The sequence below is a fragment of the Vicugna pacos genome, unplaced genomic scaffold (genome assembly GCF_048564905.1).
Source record: "Vicugna pacos unplaced genomic scaffold, VicPac4 scaffold_66, whole genome shotgun sequence".
Lineage (NCBI taxonomy): Eukaryota > Metazoa > Chordata > Mammalia > Artiodactyla > Camelidae > Vicugna > Vicugna pacos.
Window position 1 is genome coordinate 145,002 of NW_027328747.1, and position 22,230 is coordinate 167,231.

The following is a 22,230-nucleotide window of genomic DNA, read 5'->3' on the forward strand; positions in this document are numbered from 1 at the left end:
TTCTGAGAGATAAGTGTGTGTGAAAGCCGTCCTTCACCTAGCTTGAAGGGAACACAAAGTTTCTTTTCAGTTTCCAACTCCACCCCTTACATATATATGGGGAGGTACAAGCTCCAACTCGGTTTTACAGACAAAACGGCAGGCACTTCAAACCGGCACTAGGAAACAGACTGAGAAACCAGAGTAAGGGTTTCTCCTGCAACCCGTTCCCTTTGTGCTGGATGAACGAACGTCTCTCCACATGCTCAGTTCTGAGAGATAAGTGTGTGTGAAAGCCGTCCTTCACCTAGCTTGAAGGGAACACAAAGTTTCTTTTCAGTGGCAAACTCCACTCCATACATATATATGGGGAGGTACAAGCTCCAACTCGGTTTTACAGTGAAATCGGCAGGCACTTCAAACCGGCACTAGGAAACAGACTGAGAAACCAGAGTAAGGGTTTTTGCTGCAACCCGTTCCCTTTGTGCTGGATGAACGAACGTCTCTCCACATGCTCAGTTCTGAGATATAAGTGTGTGTGAAAGCCGTCCTTCACCTAGCTTGAAGGGAACACAAAGTATCTTTTCAGTGGCAAACACCACTCCATACATATATATGGGGAGGAACAAGCTCCAACTCGGTTTTACAGTGAAAACGGCAGGCACTTCAAACCAGCACTAGGAAACAGACTGAGAAACCAGAGGAAGGGTTTACCCTGCAACCCTTTCCCTTTGTGCTTAATGAACGAACGTCTCTCCACATGCTCAGTTCTGAGAGATAAGTGTGTGTGAAAGCCGTCCTTCACCTAGCTTGAAGGGAACACAAAGTTTCTTTTCAGTTTCCAACTCCACCCCTTACATATATATGGGGAGGTACAAGCTCCAACTCGGTTTTACAGTCAAAACGGCAGGCACTTCAAACCGGCACTAGGAAACAGACTGAGAAACCAGAGTAAGGGTTTCTCCTGCAACCCGTTCCCTTTGTGCTGGATGAACGAACGTCTCTCCACATGCTCAGTTCTGAGAGATAAGTGTGTGTGAAAGCCGTCCTTCACCTAGCTTGAAGGGAACACAAAGTTTCTTTTCAGTGGCAAACTCCACTCCATACATATATATGGGGAGGTACAAGCTCCAACACGGTTTTACAGTGAAAACGGCAGGCACTTCAAACCGGCACTAGGAAACAGACTGAGAAACCAGAGTAAGGGTTTTTGCTGCAACCCGTTCCCTTTGTGCTGGATGAACGAACGTCTCTCCACATGCTCAGTTCTGAGAGATAAGTGTGTGTGAAAGCCGTCCTTCACCTAGCTTGAAGGGAACACAAAGGTTCTTTTCAGTTTCCAACTCCACCCCTTACATATATATGGGGAGGTACAAGCTCCAACTCGGTTTTACAGTGAAAACGGCAGGCACTTCAAACCGGCACTAGGAAACAGACTGAGAAACCAGAGTAAGGGTTTCTGCTGCAACCCGTTCCCTTTGTGCTGGATGAACGAACGTCTCTCCACATGCTCAGTTCTGAGAAACAAGTGTGTGTGAAAGCCGTCCTTCACCTAGCTTGAAGGGAACACAAAGTTTCTTTTCAGTGGCAAACTTCACTCCATACATATATATGGGGAGGAACAAGCTCCAACACTGTTTTACAGTGAAAATGGCAGGCACTTCAAACCGGCACTAGGAAACAGACTGAGAACCCAGAGTAAGGGTTTCTCCTGCAAACCGTTCCCTTTGTGCTGGATGAACGAAAGTCTCTCCACATGCTCAGTTCTGAGAGATAAGTGTGTGTGAAAGCCGTCCTTCACCTAGCTTGAAGGGAACACAAAGTTTCTTTTCAGTGGCAAACTCCACTCCATAGATGTATATGGGGAGGTACAAGCTCCAACTCGGTTTTACAGTGAAAAAGCCAGGCACTTCAAACCGGCACTAGGAAACAGACTGAGAAACCAGAGTAAGGGTTTCTCCTGCAACCCGTTCCCCTTGTGCTGGATGAACGAACGTCTCTCCACATGCTCAGTTCTGAGAGATAAGTGTGCGTGAAAGACGTCCTTCACCTAGCTTGAAGGGAACACAAAGTTTCTTTTCAGTTTCCAACTCCACTCCATACATATATATGGGGAGGTACAAGCTCCAACTCGGTTTTACAGTGAAAACGGCAGGCACTTCAAACCGGCACTAGGAAACAGACTGAGAAACCAGAGTAAGGGTTTCTCCTGCAACCCGTTCCCTTTATGCTGGATCAACGAACGTCTCTCCACATGCTCAGTTCTGAGAGATAAGTGTGTGTGAAAGCCGTCCTTCACCTAGATTGAAGGGAACACAAAGTTTCTTTTCAGTTGCAAACTCCACTCCATACATATATATGGGGAGGTACAAGCTCCAACTCGGTTTTACAGTGATAACGGCAGGCATATCAAACCGGCACTAGGAAAGAGAATGAGAAACCAGAGTAAGGGTTTCTCCTGCAACCCGTTCCCTTTGTGCTGGATGAACGAACGTCTCTCCACATGCTCAGTTCTGAGAGATAAGTGTGTGTGAAAGCCGTCCTTCACCTAGCTTGAAGGGAACACAAAGTTTCTTTTCATTGGCAAACTCCACTCCATAAATATATATGGGGAGGTACAAGCTCCAACTCGGTTTTACAGTGAAAACGGCAGGCACTTCAAACCGGCACTAGGAAACAGACTGAGAAACCAGAGTAAGGGTTTTTGCTGCAACCCGTTCCCTTTGTGCTGGATGAACGAACGTCTCTCCACATGCTCAGTTCTGAGAGATAAGTGTGTGTGAAAGTCGTCCTTCACATAGCTTGAAGGGAACACAAAGTTTCTTTTCAGAGGCAAACTCCACTCCATACATATATATGGGGAGGAACAAGCTCCAACTCGGTTTTACAGTGAAAACGGCAGGCACTTCAAACCGGCACTAGGAAACAGACTGAGAACCCAGAGTAAGGGTTTCTCCTGCAACCCGTTCCCTTTGTGCTGGATGAACGAAGTTCTCTCCACATGCTCAGTTCTGAGAGACAAGTGTGTGTGAAAGCCATCCTTCACCTAGCTTGAAGGGAACACAAAGTTTCTTTTCAGAGGCAAACTCCACTCCATACATATATATGGGGAGGAACAAACTGCAAGTCGGTTTTACAGTGAAAACGGCAGGCACTTCAAACCGGCACTAGGAAACAGACTGAGAAACCAGAGTAAGGGTTTCTCCTGCAACCCGTTCCCTTTGTGCTGGATGAACGAACGTCTCTCCACATGCTCAGTTCTGAGAGATAAGTGTGCGTGAAAACCGTCCTTCACCTAGCTTGAAGGGAACACAAAGTTTCTTTTCAGTTTCCAACTCCACTCCATACATATATATGGGGAGGTACAAACTCCAACTCGGTTTTACAATGAAAACGGCAGGCACTTCAAACCGGCACTAGGAAACAGACTGAGAAACCAGAGTAAGGGTTTCTCCTGCAACCAGTTCCCTTTTTGCTGGATCAACGAACGTCTCTCCAAATGCTCAGTTCTGAGAGATAAGTGTGTGTGAAAGCCGTCCTTCACCTAGCTTGAAGGGAACACAATGTTTCTTTTCAGTTGCAAACTCCACTCCATACATATATATGGGGAGGTACAAGCTCCAACTCGGTTTTACAGTGAAAACGGCAGGCACTTCAAACCGGCACTAGGAAACAGACTGAGAAACCATAGTAAGGGTTTTTGCTGCAACCCGTTCCCTTTGTGCTGGATGAACGAACGTCTCTCCACATGCTCAGGTCTGAGAGATATGTGTGTGTGAAAGCCGTCCTTCACATAGCTTGAAGGGAACACAAAGTTTCTTTTCAGAGGCAAACTCCACTCCATACATATATATGGGGAGGAACAAGCTCCAACTCGGTTTTACATTGAAAACGGCAGGCACTTCAAACCAGCACTAGGAAACAGACTGAGAAACCAGAGTAAGGGTTTCTCCTGCAACCCGTTCCCTTTGTGCTGGATGAACGAACGTCTCTCCACATGCTCAGTTCTGAGAGATAAGTGTGTGTGAAAGCCGTCCTTCACCTAGCTTGAAGGGAACACAAAGTTTCTTTTCAGTTGCCAACTCCACTCCATACATATATATGGGGAGGTACAAGCTCCAACTCGGTTTTACAGTGAAAACGGCAGGCACTTCACACCGGCACTAGGAAACAGACTGAGAAACCACAGTAAGTGTTTCTCCTGCAACCCGTTCCCTTTGTGCTAGATGAACGATCGTCTCTCCACATGCTCAGATCTGAGAGATAAATGTGTGTTTAATCCGTCCTTCACCCAGCTTCAATGGAAGAACAAGTTTCTTTTTAGTTACAATGTCCTCTATCTGCATATATTTTTGGAGGTACAAGTTCCAACTCGGTTTTTCAGTGAATGCTGCAGGAAAATTCAAACGTCAGTAGGAAACAGATTGAGAAACCTGAGTAAGGTTTTCTACTGCCAACTGTTTCCTTTGTGCTACCTGAACGAAAGTCTCTCCCCTTGCTTAGTTATAAGATTAAAGTGTGTGTCAAAGCATTCCTTCTCATCGCTTCTTGAGAACGTAAGGTTCCTTTTCAGTTGGAAACTCTTCTACATACATATATATGGGGAGGTACAAGCTCCAAAGCTATTTTATAGTGAAAACTGCAGGAACTTCAAATCGCCACCTGGAAACAGACTAAGAAACCAGAGAACGTGTTTCTCCTGCCACCGGTTCCCTTTTATTGTAGATAAACGAACGTGTCTCTACCTGCTCTATTCTGAGAGATTAGTGTGTGTGAAAGACGAACTTAACCTAGCTTGTTGGGGATACAAAGTTTCTTTTCAGTTGGAAACTCATCTATATAAATATATATGGGTGGTACTAGCTCCAAATCGACTCTATAGTGGAAACTGCTGGAACTTCAAATCGGCACTAGGAAACAGACTGAGAAACCAGAGTAAATATTTCTCCTACAACACGTTCCCTTTGTTCTTGATGAACGAACGTCTCTCCACATGCTGAATTCTGAGATATAATTGTCTGTATATGCCGACCTTCACCTACCTTGTTTGGAAAAGAAAGTTTCTTTCCAGTTGGAAACGCGGCTTCATACATATATTTGGGGAGGTACTAGCTCCAACACTCTTTTACAGAGAAATTTGCTGGAACTTCAACCCGGCACTAGGAAACCGACTGAGAACCCAGTCTAAGTGTTTCTCCTACAACCCGTTACCTTTGTGCTGGTTGAACGAACGTCTCTCCACTTGCTCAGTTCTGAGAGATAATTGTGTGTGAAAGCCGTCCTTCACCTAGCTTGTTTGAAGCACAATTTTTTTTTTGCAGTTGGAAACTCAACTTCATACATTTATATGGGGAAGTTCCTGCTCCAAGTCTGTTTTACTGTGAAAACTGCAGTATCTTCAAACAGGCACTAGGAAGTGTTCTGAAAACCGGGAGTAATTGTGTCCTCTTCAAACGATTCCCTTTAATCTAGGAGAATGATCTTGCATCCACATGCTCCATTCTGAGTGTTAAGTGTGTGTGAATGCCTTCAATAACCGACCTTGTTTGGAAACAAACTTTCTTTTCAGTTTAAAACTAAACTATATACGTTTATGGGGATGTAATAGCTGCAACTCGATTTTACCCTGAATTGTTTATGTGGGGGGACGTTCCTTCATCTAACATAAATGGTATTGTTTGAAGTTGAAACTCTTACTCTCGTTTCTAAGTATGTTTCTTATTGCCGGTTTTAAGTTCTTGCAGTTCTCACTGTTAAACCGTGTTGGAACTAGTGTCTCCACATGTTTATGTCTGTTGTGTATTTTCCCACTCAAAAGAAAGTGTGTGTTCCCAACTAGCTAGGTGATGTCAGCTTTCACACACCCTTAACTCTCAGAATTGAGCTTGTGGTGAGACATTCATTCATCTAGCTTAAAAGGAATGGGTTGCTGTGGATACACTTACTCTATTTTCTCGTTTTGTGTCCTAGTGCCGGTTTGAGTTTCATTGAATTTTCTCTGTAAAACAGTGTTGGAAGTTGTTCCTCCACATATATACATACATAGTGTAGATACCCACTGAAAAAAACATGTTCCTTACAAGCTAGGGGATTTATGGCTTCCCGCTCTCTTAACTGTCAGAATTGAGCATGTAGAGATGTTCGTTCATCTAGCCTAAGGGGAGTGATTTCTATAGTAAGAATTATTCTTGTTTTTCAGTATGTTTTCCTAGTGCCAGTTTGAATTTCATGCAGTTTTTACTCTAAAACCAACTTGGGGCTTGTACCTGTCCATATATATGTAAGTAGTGAATTTTCCAACTGAAAAGGATCTGTGTTTTCCCTACAAGCTATGTGATTGGTGGCTTTCACACACACTTAACTCTCAGAATTTTGCTTGTGGAGAATCTTTCATTCATCTAGAATAAAGGGAATGGTTTGTAGTTGAAACACATGCTCTGGTTTCTCAGTCTGTTTCCTATTGCTGGTTTGAATTTCATGCAGTTTCAGTGTAAAACCAAATTGTAGATAGTCTTCCCCTTAGATATATCTGTGGTGTGGTTCCCCACTCAAAAGAAACTGTGTTTTCTCAACAAAATATTTAATTGATTGCTTTCAGACACATTCAACTCTCAGAAATTAGCTGTGGAGAGGCGTTCATTCTTCTAGCATAGAAGAAATGGATAGCATTTGAAAGACTTACTTTGATTTCCTGTATGGTTTTTTAGTGCCGGTATGAAGTTCATGTAATTTTCACTGTAAAACCATGTTGGAGCTCGTATCTCCCCTTATATATGTATGTATTCCAGTTACCCACTCAAAGAAAACTTTGTCTTCCCTTCAAGCTAGGTGATTGACAGTTTTGACACACATTCAACCCTCAGAATTTGACATGTGTGGAGGCATTCTTTTATCCATCTTAAAAGGCAGAGTGAAATGTAGAAACGCATTCTTTGATTTCTCTCATGTTTCCAAGCGCCGGTTTCAAGGTAATAGTAGTTTTCAGTGGAAAATACAATTGCAGCGAGTGCTCCACCTTGGATATTTAAGTTGCGTTGGTCCCCCGACCAGAGACTCTGGCTTTCGAAGAAGTTAGGTGAAGGACGGCTCCAACACACATACTTATGTCAGAATTGACCATGTGCTGAGGCATTCTATCTTCCAGCATTAAAGGTTTAGTGACATTTAGAAACACTCTGATTTCTCAGCATGTTTCTGAAAGCCGGTTTCAAGGAAAAGCGGTTTGCTGTGGAAAACCGAGTTGGTACTAATCATCCCCATATATATGAAAGCAGCGGAGTTTCCCTAGTTCAGAAACTCTAGGATTCCTACAAGCTAGGTGATGGTGTGCTTCCACACACATACAGACCTGAAAGCAGAGCATGTGGAGAGTCATTATTTCATCCAGCATAAAAGGCAGAGTGACATTTAGAAACACATTCTCTGATTTATCAGCCTATTTCCTAACGCCGCTTTCAAAGTAAAAGTGTTTTGTTGTGGAAAAACGAATTGGAGCCATTGCCTCCCCTTAGATATGCTAGTAGTGTAGTTCCCCAAGACCAGAAACTCTGGGTTTCCAAGAAGGTAGGTGAAGGACGTCTCCAACACAGTTTCAGATGTCAGAAGTGAGTATGTGGAGAGGCATTCTTTCATCCAGCATTGAAAGTTAAGTGACATACAGAAACACTTACTCTGATTTCTCAGCATGTTTCTCAAAGCCGGTTTCAAATGAAAGTGATTTGCAGTGGAAAACCGAGTTGGTGCTAGTACATCCCCATATATATGAAAGCAGCGTAGTTTTCCTAGGCCAGAAACTCTGGTTTCCCAACAAGCTATTGGAAGGACGGCCTCCACATGCATACAGATCTGAAAATTGAGCATGTAGAGAGACATTCTTTCATCCAGCATAAAAGACAGAGGGACTTCTAGACACGCATTCTCTGATTTCTTAGAATGTTTCTTAACGCTGGTTTCAAAGTAAAAGTCGTTTGCTGTAGATAACCCTGTTGGAGTTTGTGCCTCCCCTTACATATGTAAGTAGTGTAGATGCTCTAAGACAGAAGCTCTGTGTTCCCAAAAATCTAGTTTTACAACGGCTTCCACACAGATTGAGATGTCAGAAGTGAGCATGTGGAGAGGCGTTCTTTCATCCAGCATAAGAGGTAGAGTGACATGTAGAAACACTCTGATTTCTCAGCATGATTCTTAAAGCCGGTCTCAGGTAAAAGCGGTTTGCAATGGAAAAGCGCCCTGGAGTTTTTGCCTCCCTTCAGATATGTAACCAGCTTAATTTCCTGTGGCCAGAAACACTGGGTTTCCAAAAACCTAGATGAAGGAGGCTTCCACACAGATTCCGTTCCCAAAATGGTACATGTGGGGAAGCATTCCTTTATCTAACCTAAACAGCAAGGCTACAACTCAAGCACTTACCATGATTTCTCAGCATGTTTCCTAGAGTAGGTTTAAAGCTAAAAGCACTTTTTGCTCAAAAAACTTGTTAGAGCTTGTTCCTTCTCTTATATTTATAGGTTGGTCAGTGCTCTTAACACCAAAATTCTGTGTTCCAACAGGGTTGGCGAAGGATGGTTGGCACAAACATTCGGGTTTCTCTCCTCCTCACTCTTCTGCTAAGGGAACCATGCAGGTTGTCTATTCTGGAAGCCAAGGAAATTTTTTTCATTTAGGAGCAGCCTCGGAGAAAACTGAGGCCTGCTTCTGCTCCTTTACCCTGCTAGATTTCCTCTTGCTGCATTTCCAGATACTCACGTGTGAGTTCCTTTAACCAAGTAAATATTTCAAGGAAAATGTGCAGGTTTCCATAAGGCCACTACTTCTTTTATATTCTTGTTGTTTTAATACCTCTCTTCCATCTCTTTATCTCCAGGTGTCTCATTTCTATGTCCTTTGGTTGGGGCTGAAGGCTAATCAGCAATACTGTAGAAATTATTGCTTGATATTACTGAACTATTTTCTTTCCATGAATATTTGAATAATCATTGGATTTTAGGGACGATAGTTTCTTTAAAAAAATTCTGGTAATTATCTTGTGGGTGATTCTGATTCTCTTCCTCTAGAATTATGTTGCTTAATTTCTGAATAAGTGATGCTTTCACAGAGCTCAAAATTCCAAAGGTTTGACTGCCACCACTCTCCCGAAGCCTTTCAAACTTTTCCTTGGGGGCATTCAGAACTGCGTGTGTGTGTGTGTGTGTGTTTGTGTGTATGTGTGTGTGTGTGTCCTTCTGGAGTTAGTTTAGCCTGAAATGAGCAAAGGCAAGTACCCCCATTTTACACAAACAGCAGACGACTTTCACAATTTTATACCTTTTAAAAATATATGAACTGTAATGTTGTAGAACTTTACAAGAGGCAGTGACCTTCAGTACTGTCAGCAATGGAGGCAGAACAGTTGGAGGGACAAAAGGTGCTCGTGCTCAGTGGCTGAAGTCACACAACATCCACGGCCTCCTCTGGTTACTCTTATAGGGTGGGTGCTGTCTGCAGGCTTTCAGGGCTCTGCCCCCCTCCCCACCAAATATATATATTAGAAAAAGTGTTGAGCCTCAGTAAAAAAACAATAAAGACTTAGTAGGGGAAATTGAGTTTATTGTTTTTAAAAAGAAAAATTAGCATCCAGGTAGTTTAATTTCAGCTCCTAATAGACTGATGTGATGACATTGACAAGGATGCAGGTGTTTACCTGCAAGATCATGGGGCAGGACTGGAGACGCTGAAGCAGCAATCACCACACACAAACTTCACTGCTGTTCTTGACAGCCTTATTGAATTACTTGATTTAAAATAGACCATAGATGTTAAATATCATCATTTGGAGAAACAAGTTCTTCTGAAATCTTATATACTAATGTAACTGAATTGGATAAAGAATTAGTAAATGTGTAATAAAGTATCCAAGGAGGTAATGATTACTGAAAACACCACAAATTGGAGAGGACCACAGCATAATGTGCATATATATTTTAATGATCTGGAAGAAATAGCTCAGCAGTGTACTCAAGACATCTAGAGATGATGTCAAATGTGGTTGTCCTTGGATAGCTTTCTGTGAATGTTAGAGTGAAGTCAGGGTCAAGCACGCAAGTTTAGCTTAAAAGCAAAAGGTGAAACAGACTTGTTTTCAAAAAGCTATTGTGTCTGGGGAGAAATCATCGAATCCATGGGTCAAGGGAAGGAAAAAACCTAGTGACCACGTGACTGTTTCAGGAGCTTGTAGTAAAATGACAGTTGACAATTGTGTAAATTAGATATGATCTTGATGTCCAACTGACCCAATGATCTTTAGTCCATGTGCCAAAAATATATCAAGGAATAAATACTGATCTATGTTTTGTCAGCTCTGTTGTCCCCCCTTCAAGCCTGCATTCTGATTGGGAAACTAAGATCTTCTACTGCAGGGAGGGGGATTTTCAAAAAAGGAGTGTCCCCCAAAGGAGAAAATAAAGAAAAAGTAGATGTACACTGTAGAGACACAGGGAGATCTGTTGAGCCAGATGACACTTGCTTTACTGTCGATTAGTAGGAGGTGCAGCTTTTTGATGAGTTGGGTACCATGTTGCTGCCTTTCTCAAGGTATTGCCCAAGGCTCATGAGAAGGGATGAAGTGGGGTCAAGGAATTAGCCTCTGAAAGCCCTTTGCCATGAATGTTGTCTCTATTTTCCACTTTTAAGCTTTAGGTTAGACAAGTTGCTGTGTCTTGCTAAGTGAGCTACAGACAGTAAGTACATCTTGAAGCACACGGCTCTTTCCTCCTCACTGCAGCAGAGAACCTCTGCATTGAAGCTTCCAGAGATGTCATCAGTGGTCATTTTTCATGTTAGGAATCAGTAAGGATGCTATGTCCACATGGATGGGGAGGGTAAGATTTCAGTCTCTAAAGTGGTAATGATGGGTTGACCTTTTCACTTAAAGAGTCTCACATCAACAAATGCGGGTCTGTTCTGGACCAAGAAGAAACAAATGTTTGAAAAAGAATAGCTTGAAAGGTCAGTGGGACATGCCAGGCATCTTCTTCATGTCTTCAACTACGGGTATCAAACATGGGTTTCCTATCCTGAGTGATACTGACAATTTGTCATGCTCTGTGCCTCATGTATACCGAAGGCTTTCCTAAATAAAATATCTAGAAATGGTATCATTCTTGATATCTGTTAAACAGGGGAAGATGAAGGAATTAAAATTAGTCCCTAATGTGCATTGATTGTTTTAAAGACATCAATTTTATAGAAACTTTTGAAGAATTAAAGAGACAGAAAATTGCAAAGCACCTTCTCCTTCTGGTAGAAAACTGTTCTGTTTTCCTTTTTTGATGAATGTGACATAGAATCAGTACTACTATTGTTTGTATTGTACTTAGTGTTAACAGAGTGATTCACAGATATTGTCCTATTTCTTCTGTGCAATGACCTCTGGGAGAAAAGATTTCCTAGTTATGCTTTTAAATGTCTATTTCTTAACTCTGTCTAAAACCAGATTGATTGAGCTCCATTTACTCAATTTAGAAGGCTGGACTGATTAATTGTGTCAGAACATTCCAGGAGGCAGAGGAAAGGAAGAGACAGGGGTTCTACACGATGGAAGCCGGTCCTGAAATGATTTGACCAGCAGTCTTATCCATTTTTCTCAAGGCTGGAAACAAAACACAACCCAAGACAAGGAAAACAGGGAGCCCATGTGACTCCAGCCTTGGCACGTAGAGTCACGGCTGTCCTCCTATGCCTTGGAGAAGAGGATGTTTTGGGTCTCTGTTTTGCTTATTCTCCACAGTGTCTTGTTTTACTGGCATATGCTGAAACTTGAGTTACATTTCATAGCATTAAAACAAAAATCAAGATCTCTTTATCATTTATTAACTATCTGGTAAATAGTTTTTGGTGAATTTTAACTTTATTATTAGGACTTACCGTGGCAATATACAATACCTAGTTCCCCAGATAACAGCAGTGGCTTACACATGCTAAACTTGAATTTCCCTCTTACATAAAGAAGTCAAGCAATCAGCACCGCAGGGCTGGTTGGCATGAAGGCCCCAGGGTCAGAGAACCAGATGCCTGTTGCTTTCAGCCCGTCAACCTGATGGCCCAAAGTGTCTGCCTGAGGGTCAACCATCAGGCCACATTCCAGGCAGCAGACAGGAGGGAAGAAAGGTGCTTCAGTTCCCTTTTGGGATGGTTCTGTGAAGTCCCTGGTAGCTTTCCTGCTTTTATCTTGCTTTAGACAGAGGGCTGAGAGACAGCTTGCTATGAGGTAAGCTCAGCTCAGGACCGGCCATCTCCCTCGAGGGGAGGGGAGGGAGGGGGCGGGGAGGCAGCACTCATCCTACACGTGGTGTAAGGCACCACGATGAGCCGCCGGGGGCCTCCGCAGTCCGTCCGTTGCTTCGGGCTGCACTGAGCGGCTGGTAACCGTTGAGATTTTCACGTAGAGGTGCGTGTATGCTGGAACAATTGCTCGGTTCATTTAAACTAGTGGCTACCAGAGCACGTTGGAGAACACATTTGTTCTCACCTTCTAGCCAGTGACCCTCCCGCCAGGTTTCTGTCCTGCTGTTCATTTCCATGTTATTTTCCAAGACTTCCGGAGGAAATGTAAGCAGCCTGATGCTCAAATGCTTTTCTGTGTGATTCCCCCCTTGTTCATTGAAGGAACTACAAATTGCCTAGAGAACAGTGGACGAAATGCCAAACCCCCATTTTTTTAAAGGTCTGAGATTTGGTGTTAGAAAATAGAAGAAAATTCCAGAAACACCCTTAAGAAACATTATTTCTTTCAAATGTGATTTGGAACAACAAAGGACAATATATTTTATAGCACAACATTTAAGACAACTGAATTGGCAGTAAGGTCACATAATGAAATGTCCAACAAGTCTTTTTATTTCTCCTGGAAATTCCTTGGTTCTTGGTGTAAATTTTTAATAATTAATATCAGCTTTCTATTCTTTCTCTTCCTGTAGTTTTAGAGTTAACGTGAAAATAGCTTGTTGTGTCACTGAGGAAGCCTCCTGGTCAGCCTTCTAGCTCGTGTGCGTTTCGGTGGCAGGTGTGCTAAATAGTAGTTTTTAGGCACTTGAGGGATGCCCATCACACCGGCACTGCGGGAGCCTATTTCTCACCCACGACCAGGTGAGACCCTCCTTTCCTCCGCTGCCTCGCCCAGGCCACCGCATTCTGGTTCTTTCTCACCACCCATTTTCATCAGATTCAGCCCTGCACCAGCAGAGCAAGTCTTGGCTTCTCAAAGACCAGGAACTTAGTTCTAGGTTTCCTGTTAAAGGAAAGTGTATAAAATCAGGCAAATTGATATGACTTTTGAGGCCTCAGGATCTCTGCATTTAAAACAAGAACTTGAGTTACAATACTATTCTCCTCCACTTTTGAAATTCTAAAGCTCCACACAATAGTTTTTTTTTAATTAGCTAAAATTTTTTCTAGAATATATTTTCCTAAGATTCACAAATATCTGTTAATTTATCTTTAAAGATGTTATGTTTAAGAAATTGAATGATTATTTACTTTTAAAAAGGAATTTAATTCAAGAAATATTTGATACTGAATGTTTACTATGAGTTCAAGTATGTAAGCTTAATTTTTGTGGTACTGTCGATAAACCACACAATGTGAGAGATGTGGGTTAAGGTTTATCTGGGGCAAAACGAGGACCAGAGCCCAGGTGACAGCATCGCCGAGAGCTCGGATGAACTGCTCTGAAGAGGAGGGGGAGCTCAGCATTATATGAGATTTCAGTGAAGGGGGCTGTGTGGTCCAGTACACGTTTAGGCAGAGGCTGCAGCTTATCGAGGAGCAGGTGTCTCTGTTAATGATTTTAGTGCTTTTCTAGATAGGAGGAGATGCAAGAATTTGGGCTCATAAGATTTCCTGAAAATGTCTAACTATCTGAAGGCTTTTCTGCCCATTTTCCAAGAGCACAGAGCACCCCATTCCTGATCTCCACCCTTAACTATTTTCAGAGGGTGTTGAAGGTCAGCAGCTGCAGTGGCTCATGACAATCAAATCAGAGGCAGATGACAAGTGCCAATTTTTAGTTGACAATATGTATATATTGTAGGAAAAAATGTTACTTTCCAACCCTACCCGTGTTCTAGTTTTAGTTAGAGATCAACGGATAACTGTGTTAGATGACTTAGGTCAGATGAGGGGGCGAAGGAGTCGTCTCGTGAGCCGGCCAGTGTTCTGTCAGCCTCCTTGAACACATTCAAATTTCTTTCTGTTCAAACAGCATGCATCTGATTTTGTGAAGTTTGGAGCCTGTCCTGAGCACATGGGGTCTGGAGACGGCCCTGTTCCTGTGGTCTTTGTTTATTCTGTGAATTATGGTGTGAATCTTTATGTGCCCAAGCTTCATCATAATTTCAAACTTAAAGGATTTACATATGGGAGATGGATGCCAAGTTCTGGGAATAGATCTTCAGGATAACAGCCAGGATTGGTAAAAAGTAGGGAGAATGGATACAGCCTTCAAAAAAGAAATGCAATTTTACACTTTCTGGCAGATAAATTAAAGTGCTTGTTGGGATTCTATCAGGAATGTTTAATTGGGAGACTTGCCTCCCATTTTCATGAAACAAAATAATTGTATTATTTGTTTAGTGCCTACTGTCTGGCAATGAAGTAGCCCCTTTTCATATAGTTTTATCATTTAATCTCCACAAAGAGTCCCAGGAGAACACACGTGTCACAGGTGAGGGAACCAAGATCATCCAGGGTAAGTGGCAGGAAGGAAGACCGGCTGTAGAGCTTACCCTCCTTCAGGCTGAGACAAGGACACCAAGGTTTATTGACAAGCGTGTTGCTTAAGTGGTTTATTTAATACTTTGCTTCCTTGATGAAGTGGATCTCTTGAAATTGTTTATGTCTGGCTTATCTTCCCCTGTCTCTTCTGCCTCAGGTCTTCTCCTCGTAAGTAATATGAATTCAGCCTGAACTGAGTCAGGAAAACCAGAAAATTAAAAATTAGCCCACACAAATGTCTGCTCAGTCCTTGTAATTCAGTACTTCCTAAAACTCCTAGAAATGCAAGGAAGGTGTGTTACCTCGGGGACTGAGAGCATTTGAAGAGTGAGAAATGTAGTGTGATCTGGTAAAGGCACAGGCTCTATAGACAAAGATCCGGGTTTGGATCCTGGCTCCACCAGGTACTGAAAACATGACCACCCATAGCCTCAGTTTCTTCATGTGTTAAATGGGCTGATGGAGCTCACCTACAAGTGGTCAGGTCAAAATGAGATGGTACAGTGACTCTCAGGCAGAATGCTTGGCAAATTGCTGCTTTATAATGTCTTCTTAGGTAATTCCGTTGTCCATTGGCTTGCGAATACCTCCTCATTTGGTTTAAAAAAAATAGCATGCCTTAAGAATTTTAAAAATAAAGAATGAAGATTTACTGATTAATGCTCGGTGTATTTTTATGGGTCATTTACTAAAAAAAAGCAGGAGTTCTCTAAAGAGAATTTATTCAGTGTGCCTAGAATATGATTCAGTTAAAAATGATTTTCCTTTAAATCCTTTTCAGAAATTTTCTGTGATTTTTTATTGAATAGTAGTTGAAGTTTTCTGAGGAGCTGTTACATTTTGAAAAGTTTATTCTAGTAACAATTGATACATTAAATAATTGATTCATATCCCTGGACAGCATAAAGCCCTGGTTTTCTTTTTTAATATATATAATTTTAGGGGTTAGTTCTTTGACATTTTATTGGGTAGAAGTATTTAGTATTTCCATTTTACAGGCAGAGAAGATGAGTCATACGATACTCATTATACAAGAGCAGCAGAGGCTGATTAATTTGGGCAGAGGAGGAAAAGTGTGTGGAGAAAAAATCCTTGGTTCTCAAACTGGACAGATTCTGAGGTGCTGTGCAGCTGAAACGGTTTTGATTTTGCTTCTGGGTTGTCCTAGGTTTCGGCGCATGTGCCTGGAAAGGTCTCTCGGGCAAAGATGCTAATTTAAGAAGGTTGTCATTCTAAATGCTCTTAAGAGGATTAAGCAAATTCCACAGCAAATAAATGAACACGTGTGGAAGGTTTTCCACCCTCATGTAATTTCCAGAAAACAGACATGATTCACTTGTTATACCAAACACACAGGTATGTTAATGAGCCTGGCTCACATGACTGGACAGCTCGGAGGGAGCCTCATCTATTGGCGTGGGTTCCGCTGCAGGAACCGCACCTGGAGTTTTAATTAGAATTTATTTCCAGCGAGTGCTGCTCCCGCCTTTTTCTCCCCAAAGTACGGAAGCGCCCTCCTTGCCTGGCCGTTAGTGTGCAGAGCCCTGCGGCTAACACACTCCCCTGATCATCAGGAGGGTGATGGAGACAGTTTGCTTAGAAACACTTAGCTACACTCGCAGCGGGGATCATCAGTCACTTCTGTGTGTTCACGTCCACGTGCAGGGGAGAAAATCGACTTTTGCTGCCGACAAATGCTAATTGACCACCAGTTGTTTCAGAGGGACTGTAATGTTGAAAACTGGAGTCCCTTTCATTTTTATATGTTGGATGCAGACAAAGTGCACAGCGACACCCCCACTGTCAGTACACCCACCAGGGAGGGGGTCGGAATTTGGATCTGCATGTTTTAGTATTCAGATCCTGGCACTGGTCAGCTTACAGTGTTCTCGCTGGGTTTGAGAGACTGTTTCTGTAGTGATTTCTTTGGTTTCCGATGAATTTGCACATCCATCTCCTTCAGTCGAGTTCTGATGCGTTCAGATGGGAGGAGCATGTGAAATTGGGACGGGCAGAGAGGTGCAAAGAAGACTAGCCACCATCTGGTTACCTGTCATTTTTTATGGGCCAAAAAAATGCTTGTCTTGTTTTCTTTTCTCCTCCATCCTCCCCTTCAGGTCAGGGAGTCGTCTTCAAGAATTTCTTCTTAAAATATAAAGTAATGATGAAGGCAGTGTGTCTCTTTGGTTGATTTCATTTGACTTGGGTTCATTGTTAAAGATTTTGCTGGTGAGGTTTTTATGAGCCCTTAAAAGCTGGAAGAGCAGCACCACCAAGGAGAGAAAGTCAGAGAAACGAGTCAGCGGCCCCTGTGAGGTCTAGGGGACGAGGGCAGGAGGTGGGGCAGAGACAGCACCGTGGCCTCCCCTGCAGCCCTGAGGCCAACGTGCGCATGTAAAGCCAGCGTCTCTTGTCGCCATGTGTTCTACCAGGACTCCCACTAAAGGAATGCGTGGAGATTTGGGGAGGCCTTACCTTTTACCCTCTTGTCAAACATCTTTAATGCTGACTGTATTTATTCAAGATGACACAGAGATCACCTGCAGAGAGTGAGGGAGCCGTGTTTGCTTCCTGTCTTGCCCGCCCCAGGCTCACTCATCGGACACCTGATTCTTACAGGCACTGCAGTGCCCGTGGGGGGAGCTCTGCTCTGTGATTGGAGCTCTGCTCCTCGGGGAGCTGGACACGGGAGTGCTCACATTGGAGCCGGTCGCACCAGCACTGATTCCACTCCACATGGTGAGCCCTTTGTTTAAGTAGTAGAGGTGGGATCCAGAGTCTTCCTGTGTCTATGGAGTTCTCCAGTAAAGCGAACTTGGAGGAAAGAAAGAAAATGCCTACTGTTCCATGACTGTGTCCTTAGGGTTTAAAGCTCACTGGGGAACACACGTGAGATCTCATTCAGTAAATACTCTGGGGTCTTGACTCTGACTTGTCATGAATTTGGCATTCTCATAATGTTATTTCTCTTAAAATATGTCTAAGCAATCATTTTTGTGTGATGATTATGTGTGCATAAGTGTCCTGAAGAAACTGTTGTGGATGGAATTGTGGGCATCAGTGGTACCAGAAGGGCTGCTGGCCCTGGGGGCTGCCCGAACTCCACACAATTTGTTACCAGCAGTCTTTCAGATTGCATCTTATTCCAGAGCTCACCGGGGCTCCCATCTCTCACTATGTGTCTTGAGAGAATATTTGTTCAGAGGGGAGGTGACAGGGTGCTTCCAAGTCTGGGTTCTGGGGTTCCCTGTCTAAAGGTGGCACTAGCACAAATCCTTTATTCATGGAGTAATGAAGGCCCCCAGCCTCGTGGCTAATTGGGCCTCCCTGTCCTTCTTCATGTGAGGAGCCGGAGGGCTTGGGTAAGGCCCCCAAACCTGTTTTTGGTGAGCTTTCAGCCCTATCACACCACCTGGGTTGTCCCGTTTCAGTCACATGAGTTTGATTTTTACTGGTAGCTGTGACTCCTGGACAGTGCCTGGGACTTCCAGGTTTCTGCTACAGTAGGAACACTGAAGAAGGTTCACCCTGTAAGGTGTGTTCGGGGGCCTCGGGGACAAGTAGGGACCCACGGACAGATGTCTGGATGGGTGGCGATCAGGCCCGAGTCTTAGAAGAACAGAGATTCCATTACTGTTGTAACAGTGAACTTAAGGGAGGAATTCGGGAAGGTCTGATGCAATTGAGATTAAAAATATTATCTGGTTTTTATTGTTAGCAGTAGTGGTTTTTAACCCTTAGACCCAGTGCCCACTTTTTATAAGAAATTATTTGTAACCTTTCTTTTTTGGTGCCCGGAATTGAACATCATAGAAAGTGTAACCTAAGTATAAATATGATAAACAAATAGGTAGATGGAAAGATGGAGTACCTAAGTCCTTATATTATGGGGTATTTTATATTCTATGCTAATTAGTGACCTCTCAGGACAAAAGGCACATACAAAGGAAGTCACTGACAATAAACTATTTTTCCAAGCCTTACCTAACTGGGAAACAAGTGGCTTCAAAATGTTAAAACACCTTCCAGGCCCCGGGGAAAACTCCTTGTCAGAGTTACACTTGCTGATGGTGTCCTGTGCTAAGTGCAAGCAAATGCTGTTCGGAAGCTGCCCGGAGGCTGACTCCGGGGATTCCTTCTCCGTCGCAGCTGTGAGGGAGTCTTGCCTTTCCTGTCCACAACTACAGAGGCGATTTTAAATCTCTGAAAGCTGCCATACCAGTGTATATCACAACCCCCCAAGATATGTTGAATAAAGTAGAAAACTTTAAGTGTCTCCTTTAGGATAGAAATAGGCTATAAAATAAATCATGATTTAAAAATTCTAGTGCCCGAATAAGTGCTACATTACACTGGCTGCATTATTATGTTAGACAACTTCATTACCGCTTTTCATACCACATATTGTAGTTAGATTTTATTTATTTTTTTTTTTTAAAAAAAAAATCATATGATGCACTCTTGTGTCAGAGGTGACGAGCAGAGAGCAAGTGTAAAACCGGGAATCGTGATGCTGCTCAGTCTAAGATCGGCTCCGTCACTGCACAGATCATCTTAACTCATTTTACTGCACTTTTTGGAATTACATTTTCACTTGGAAAAACCCCTGTGTCAGTTAGATTTGTTAGTAAAACAATTCTTTTTCTTACCTAGAGCATCAGTGATGTTTTCAGGATGATAAAAAAAACTTGCCCATGGCATTTAAACAGTTGCTTTTTCTCGTAATTCATGGCTCACGGTCTCGTATTTGTCACAACTGGAGAACTGTGCTTTCTGTGTGCAATCTCTCACTGCTTTGGTGACGCAGGGACACGTGTCATTACGGGATGGAGTATGATAGTAGTTGTTTGCATTCTCTCCCTAAATCTGGAGTCCTGTGTTATGTTTTCTGTTAACTTAAAAAATATGAAGCTATTTACCTAAATAGCTAACATCGCACCAGTGATGCATATCAAATTGGTCCAACTAGGAATTCCAATATTAAATGAGATAGTAATTTCACAACCCACTATTCCAAAAATTTGGATTGATGGTTCAATTATACCAGGGACATTAGCTGTTTTAATTGAATCAATCATTGCTTTCTTCAATAAAATGTCCATTCCTTCTGCCCTTTTGGTTTATTGTTCTTCAGAGTTTCATTTGCTTTCTTTTCCAAATATATATGATTTTGGCCTTTGTCATTGAAAATCATTGCTGGTTTTGCTACCTCATGCTGGAAAGGAAGCCTTGTGACTGTTTTATAGTCACTGATTTCATGGTTGTATGAGTGCTTAATGCCACCTTGCAGGGGTGTGCAGAACTAATGAAGTGTGTACATAAAAGGCTTATTCTACACTGAGTGCAGGGTTAGTGTGAGCAGCCCACATCATCAGTATCATAATTAATCCATTACAATCATCCTCTGTTAATCAGTGTTATCCTTCTAACGTCTCTAGGAGAGGAAATGTAGTATTCTCAATGCAAATTTTGCCAAAATTTAGTCAATTCAACACCTTTAAAGCTTTGCTGTCAATAGGACTGTGTGCCTGGTATCCCTACTTTTGCTTCTCCTGACCCAGGACGTGGTCTCCTCGGCTGATGATCCACGAGACACTGGATTCTTGGTCCCATGACTCTGTGTGTTCTGGGACATCTGGGGACTTCAGCACTGTTTTAGGGGCTTTGGGTCCCAACTCTTCATAGCATTGCTGAGATGAGATCTGTGGGATCACCCTGATTCTTGAGTGTAAGGTGAATTTTTTTCTAGAACCAACACAAGCCAGCATGGCTGCACTGCTTTGACCACGTGTTGGGACAGCGTGTGCTTGTCAGTTCTTGGGTTTAAAATTTTCTGTTCTAATTTCTAAAATGGGGTATAGTGACAGATACACTCTATGTAAACAGAAGCTCTGTGGGGTTTTCAGCAACTTCTAAGAGTATAAGTACTCCTGAAGCAGCTAACCTTCCTCCCAAGAAGTGCGGAGCAAGCCGGCAAGTCCTGGGTGCCTGTGGCGGCCATGCTCTGCAGCCCAGGCTGCTCACTGAGGCGCAAGGAGAAAAACTTAAAAACCTACTTCCATGTTGTGTTTCACAGAATCTCAGAACTGAACATTTTAATATTTAAAGAGAGGTGATTATTTTTAATAAATTATTTTATTTTTTTTCCTTTCTCAGTATTATTAGGTAGAATTATTACAGTTCAACTCCACATACACATATTGCATGTAAATACATGTATAGAGTACACTGCATTTTTTAGTTTACATATATGTACTAATTATTGTTTCTAAGAACAGATTAGAGCTTTAGATTTTTAAACTTACATAGTTACCAGAGGAATAAAGCCAACTACAAAAGAATAATAAACAGAATATGGTAATCCAATCACAAAGGACAGTCAGATGTGCTTACACATATTCAAGAAATCAAAATAATAGTTAGTTCATTGGCGGTCTTATTATTATTGTTATTAAATTTAGATTCCTCATAAATGAAGTCATATGGCATTATTCTTTCTCTTTCCACCGCACTTCACTTAGAATGACAGTCTTCAGGTCCATCCATGTTGCTGCAAATGGCATCTTTTATGGCTGAGTAGTATTCCATTGTAGATATGTATCACCTCGTCTTTATCCAGTCATGTGCTGATGGACATTTGTGTTGTTTCCATGTTTCTTTTTCAATGTCCCTTCTGGCAGCAATTACTGATTTTAAATATTTTCCACCTTAAAATCCTTCCTGAAGGGTATGTGGTAACAGGAATCAAAAACAGTTAAAGCACAGGGTTGTTTGTGATGCGCCCTGGGGGCTTGGTAGGAAGGTTTGCGGAAAGGATTTCAGATTCTGATCCAACGATTCCTCCTATTGTAGCCCTGCTGACCGCCTCTCTCACTGCCTGCCCTACAATTCTGACCAGTCCCTTCTGTGAATCCCACTGTATTGTGCACAAATTTTGTCCAATTGGTGTCATCCCGTAGGGACCTTCGGTGAGGCACCTAAGCTCCTGTGTAGGTTTCTTCCATCAGCCCTTAACTTCCTTGGGATCCAGGACTGTCTCATTGCCCCAAGGATCCCTAATGCCTAGTGAGAAGCCTGATACAGCTGGTACTTAACGAGCACATGGGTCAAATGGAAAAACGTGATCAAAGAAAAGGCTCTCGTTTTTCAGACATGCCTACTTGAGTACATAGGGTAAAATGACATCTCTTCTGGGATTTGCTGTCAAATACTTCAACAAAGGACAAGGCAAAGAACAAAGGTCTGAATAAAGGAAATACGGAAAAGTCTGTGAATTCCTTAATCTGGGTGACGGGCTTATTGTTCTATTCTTATTGATGTATACTTAAGTTATTTTATAATTTTACTACCATTAGCTGAAGAGCAAGTATTAATACGTATTAACTGAAATCCTTAGAGCTGACCAAATTTACCCCACACAAAATCCTTAATGTCCTAGTAGTCTGTCTTACAGAAATCTTTTCCCACAAAGACAAGAAAAAAGGGAGACAGATCCGTGCAGTA